The sequence below is a fragment of the Anolis carolinensis genome, chromosome 3 (genome assembly GCF_035594765.1).
Source record: "Anolis carolinensis isolate JA03-04 chromosome 3, rAnoCar3.1.pri, whole genome shotgun sequence".
Lineage (NCBI taxonomy): Eukaryota > Metazoa > Chordata > Lepidosauria > Squamata > Dactyloidae > Anolis > Anolis carolinensis.
The window spans coordinates 18,901,065-18,907,504 of NC_085843.1; positions in this window are offsets into that span (position 1 = coordinate 18,901,065).

Consider the following 6,440-nt stretch of genomic DNA (forward strand, 5'->3'; position numbering starts at 1 on the left):
GATGTACTTTGCTATCTCTTTGAACTGTTAAGGACTAAGATATGTCAATGTAAAAAAAACCCCCACATGTGTATATGTGTGTGTGTGTGTGTGTATGCAGTAGAGTCTCACTTATCCAACATAAACGGGCCGGCAGAACGTTGGATAAGCGAATATGTTGGATAATAAGGAGAGATTAAGGAAAAGCCTATTAAACATCAAATTAGGTTATGATCTTACAAATTAAGCACCAAAACATCATGTTTAACAACAAATTTGACAGAAAAAGTAGTTCAATACGCAGTAATGCTATGTAGTAATTACTGTATTTACAAATTTAGCACCAAAATATCATGATATATTGAAAACATTGACTACAAAAATGGCTTGGATAATCTAGAACCTTGGATAAGCGAGTCTTGGATAAATGAGACTCTACTATAGCAGGTGATCTAGTTTATTAGACTTAGAATAGAGTCTATGAACCTCCAATTTAAAATGTATTAAAATGTATTAAAATTAAAAAGTTTCTTTGGGGAATATCAAACTCAGCCTATAAGGAACAAGTTAAAATTGTATGCTAACAGGCAATTTCATCTTCAATGCTTAGGGCTAAAAAGTGAACTGCCATGATCAGATATTTATCATGTCTGGGGAATAACTAAAATATTTGGGGGTAAATTGCAGATTTTATACAATCATAACAGTATAAGCCTCTGGTACTATACCATCTTTGAATGCAAATGGAAATTCGTTTCAACTCTGAAGACCTAAGTGCATAGAACCATTAGATTTCTTTTTCAAAATACAGAGATTTGCATTTGGGTATAGTTTCATACAAGAGAGTAAACACTGAGTCCACAGTACATATCCACTGTGTCTCCGATGTACTGTTCTCAGCAAGTAAAACAAAGTCCTTATTTGTTAAATCTTAGACTGTCTTCAGAAAACAAACTATTTGATTGTACAGATATACTTAAGCTGTGTTGCTGAACTAAAAAAAAAATGGTACCGAAGCCTGTAACAACAAGATGAGAACAGGGATAGATTTCTATACTACGGAAAAGAGGCCCCTTCTACACTGCCAGATAATCCAGGTTATCAAAGCAGAAAATCCACATTATCTGATTTGAACTGGATTATCTTAGTTTGCACTGCCATATAATCCAGTTCAACGCAGATAATGTGGATTTTATACAACTGTGCTGAAGGGGCCAGAGATATGTGTGTACAATAAGACCCTGTAACTGCATATGTGTGGCTTCGCTTATGTGTCACCAGCAAGAAATGGTCTGTATGGATTTGCTGGGTCCTCCATAGTATTCTTCCCCAGAAGCTATCACCAAATTGTGTTGGAAAACTTTGCAGATTTCTAGAAAGGCTGCCTAACTTTCAGAATAGTGGGTTGCTGTGAGTTTTCCAGGCTGTCTGGCCATGTTCCTGAAGCATTCTCTCCTGGCGTTTCACTCACATATATGGCAGGTGTCCTCAGAGGTTGTGACATCTGTTGGAAACTAGGCAAGTGGGGTTTATATATCTGTGCAATGTCCAGGGTGGGAGAAAGAACTTTTGCATCTTGGAGGCAAGTGTGAATGTTTCAATTGGCCACCTTGATTAGCATTGAATAGCCTTGTAGCTTCAAAGCCTGGCCTCAAACAGACAGGAGCTCTTTCTCCCACCCTGGACATTACACAGATATACAGTGTTCCCTCAATTATCATGTGGGTTAGGTTCCAGGATCACCCACAATAAGTGAAAATCCGCAAAGTAGGGACACTATATTTATGTTAATATTTATACATTATTTTAATAGTTATACACTATTTTAAGTTTTTATCAAACCAATCATGTGCTGATAAACCGCCTCCTTCTCCTCCCGTTGCCGCTTGGGCTCCTTTTCTATCCCTTTGGCTTCTCCTTCCTCTCTTCCTTAGGTTGTAAATTGTAATTTTTTATGATTTATAATAGTCCTTTAGAATTTATTAAAAAACCGTGAAACAGCGAATCCACAAAAAGTGAACCGCGAAGTAGTGAGGGAACACTGTATAAAACCCACTTGCCTGGTTTCCAACAGACCTCACAACCTCTACAGATGCCTGCCATGGATGTGGGCAAAACGTCAGGAGAAATGCTTCTGGAATACGGCCGCACAGCCCGGAAAACTCACAGCAACCCAGTGATTCTGGCCATGAAAGCCTTCGACAACACATTTTCAGAATAATGTTTGAATAAGAGTTCCACATGTCAATGGAGCACTTTTCCAATATATTTTTGCTTCTCTGTTTCCTCCAAAAGCAAAAGAAGACCATATAACTGTATAGAAAAGAAGGAAATGCAAGCAAATGGGCTTGGTTTGCATAATTTGTAAATGTCTTATCATTCAGTTTTGCCTGATGTGGAATTTTGTTTCCCTTGAGAAAGTATTTGATCTCCTTTCCTTCCTTCCTAACCATCTGACCTCCCTCTTCAAAAGAGCTCTGATTTAACCCGTGTAAACTCATTATGTTAAAATGTTTCTGCAAACAGCCCTGTTCCAGGACAGAAAGGGGTATGTTCTGGAGCATCCATCATCACAGCCTACTTGATTGGGCACAGATGTTCAAAGAAGAAGTCTGCGAGTGTCGATGGTTGCTGTTTTATGGCTTTTCCCTATTTAGTATTCATCAGATGCCTAACGCTCTGCAGGAGAGTGCAACTGTTAGTTAATCCCACACTTATATTTAAAAAAGCAGTTATTTGAGTTTGGATTTATGATTAATGCCTCCCAGGAGCACGTTCTGAAAAATGCAATGAAATACACTTAGCTCAAAATGGAAAGTAAAGAGGGCTGCCTGTTATTAGAGACCAATATCAAATGGGTTCTAGAGCAAATGAAGCCAGAATTCTCTCTAGAATAATAATAATAATAATAATAACAACAACAACTTTATTTTTTTACCCCGCCCCATCTCCCCGAAGGGACTCGGGGCGGCTTACATGGGGCCTTGCCCAATACGACAGTCAATAACAATAACAGAGCAATAACACAATTATCCCATTAAAAACATCAGCATCAGTAAAAACAGTCATTAAAATCAACATGCAGCGTAAAATGTTAAAAACAGGAGACTAATTCATAGATCTAGGGCAAAGTGCAGAATGTTCGGAAATGGGGAAAGGTAATTTCACAGTTGGAATGGACAATAAAGTGCAGTGTGATGATGGCAACGCATCAACATTGGAGCTATTGTAGAATGGGCAGACATATCAATCCAACAACAATTAAACATCAAATTATTGCTTATGTTTCAGTCTTAAAATCATATACTATTGAATAAGCCATTTATTCAAAGTGGAACTTGCCTAAGAGTAAACATGAAGAGGATTATGTTGCTTTACACACCTTTCTTTGCATCTCCATTAAATGAAGAAGCAAGAATGAAGCCAAAAATGACTAGATTACAAGCAGGAATTAGATACTGAAAAAAAAAACCTAGTGACATCAAAGTTCTCTGTTGGCTCAGTTGGTTTGCCGCTTGCAACTGTGAAATGGCCTTCTTTCTCACAAGAGAAAAAAATGCATTAAACTATTCTGTAGACAAGAAAGAAAATTTGATCTGGCAGTCATTTTCATGAGCTTTCATTTGATTGCTTAATGCTGATTTAAGAACAGGTAGCTACATAGGTAGAAATGAAGCAATGCATCTTAATGATAATGATATTATTATTATGTTTACCCTGTTCTTTCTTTCCACAAAGAGGCTCAAAGTGGCATATATTAACAGCATTTCAATACAGTTTAAAATCTACAAAAATACTTTGTTGGGAAGTGTTAGTAGGAACCATCAAATGCAGCCTTGCTTAAACACGGATCAAGGAACATGAAAGGCAATGCAGAGTAACCCAACCCGAGAAGTCAGCCCTTGATGAACCAACCTGGGCACAGCTTATTATTTGAGAAAACAGAAAGGCTGGACCACTCTCGCAACTATCATGTCAGACTACACAGAGAAGCCATTGGAATCCACGAGCACGTGGACAATGTCAACAGAAAGGAAGAAACCATGAAAATGAACAAACTCTGGCTACCAGTATTTAAAAAGTCTAAAATCAGGACAGTAAATAACAAACAACACTCTGAAAACTGAGGAATTACAGACATGAATCAATCAGGGGCAGCTAACATTTCCCAACAAAGGATTCCCCCAGGCAGGACGCAACCAGACTTTGAAGCTACAAGGCTATTCAATACTAATCAAGCTGGCTAGTTGAAGCATTCACGCTTGCCTCCAACAAACAAGAATTCTTTCTCCCACCCTGGAGAGGCCTAGTTTCCAACAGACCTCACAACCTCTGAGGATGCCTGCCATAGATGTGGGTGAAACATCAGGAGAGAATGCTCCTGGAACATGGCCATACATCCCGGAAAACTCACAGCAACCCAGCGATTCCGGCCATGAAAGCCTTCGACAACACACAGAATTAAACATCAGTGGTTTAAATTTCAAATTATGATAAACATATGAATGAAAAGTCCTCCAAGTCACTCTTCTGTCAACAGCCCTATTCAGGTGTTACAGACTCAGGGCTTCATCAGGTCCATCTTGTTTTCCTAATATCTTCTATCTTATCAAGCATTATTGCCTGTTCTGGTAAATCATGACTTCTCAAGCTAGTGATTGTGGCCTTTATGAAGTCTTCAGGCTTGATTTGCCCTAGGACCCATTTGTTTTTCTTTTTAACAGTGCATTATACAAGCATTTCAACAAATCTAAATTATACTCACTTTCACCCCCTTATCCAACCTTTTGACTACATTCTGCTTTTTTCCCATTTTCTCTTCTACATCTTCTACATCTGAAGAGAGTATTAAAAGGCATTGTTTGATTTTAATATTAATATTCCCTTTGCCAGGTTAAACGTTCCTCGTAGATCCCTCACTATCTTTGTCGCATTTCTTTGGGCATGAATCCATTTGGATATATATTTGTTGCCCATACCAGAGAAGATACTCCTCTATATATCCGTTACTGGGGAGTATAACCAATAATAGGGTGCAGTTGCACATGTCATGTTTTGGACTTCTCAGAGATGTGTTGGTCATTGTGTGGAAGGATTTTTTTAAAATCGTGTCAGAAGAGACTTGAGAACATACTGCAAGTTTATCCTGGTGTGAAAGAATTGGCCATCTACAGAGACGTTGCCTAGGAGATGCCTGGATGTGTTACCATTCTGCTGGGAGGCTTTTCTCATGTCCCTGCAAGCTAGAACTGACAGACAGAAGCTCATTCTGTCTCGTGGATTTGAACTGGCAACCTTCAGGTCAGCAACTCAACCTTCAGGTCAGCAGTTCAGCTGGCACAAGGGCTTAATCCATTGCACCACCGCTTAATCCATTGCACCACTGAATGCTGGACTAGATAGGCTATTAGTCTGATGATCATGCTTGGCTCCTTTTATGTTCTTATATATACAGTAAGATTGCTGTATTTCAGTGCTCTGGATTTTGAAGAGGCACTAATAGAAGGCAAAAGGGAGAAACTTGCCAAAAGGAAGGCAAGTAAAGCAAACTCTTGCCAGGACCACCTTCCATCTGGAAATGTATGTCCTCATTGTGAACGACTATGTGGATTCAGAATAGGTCTCTACAGTCATTTACGAAGTTTGCCCATGCCTATTGCATAGACCAATGATGGGCAACCTTTTGCACTTGGTGTGTCAAAATTCACCAAAAAATCTAGCATGACTTGGGTGGTGTGTCACTTTGAGAAAAAAAACCCATAATTTCACAATATATATAGTTTAAATAACAAAAATATATAATTGTAATATATAACTGTATTGAATAAATCAAAAACTATTTACTACCATTATTTCCATGTACAACAATCTATGGTACCTCTTGCAGTTTCCACGCTGATTTCTCTCTACTGTAGTTTCAATGTAGTCATGAATAATGACTAATATAATAATAATAATATAATAGTAATAATATAATAATATACTACAATAATAATAGAATGATATATATATATATATATCAATCATAATTCCCATGGAGTAAACAACAAAACCACTGGACCAAATCACACCAAATTTGGCCACAAAAGACATAGTCATCCAATCAATCTGCATGCGGCAACGTGTCAGCAAAAATGGCTAGGCGTGTCAGTGCTGACACGCGTGTCATAGGTTGGCCATCACTGGTATAGACCTATTGCTTAGAAGTGGGACTGCAATGACTGAGAAAGTTGTAAACCAGTCAGAACAAACACAGAACCAATAAAGACCTTGTGGCTTCATTAGCTAAAATTAATACGGTCTTATTTGCCAGGCCCATTCTGCAAACTAATATTGCTATGTAGGATAACAAGAATCCATAATAGACATTCAGCAACAGTGACCTGTTTTCTAGCTGTGTGTTGCTTGCTGCAATTAGTCTCTGAGTGTCCTATTAGTTTTCCTCTGCTGATTGGTGAATG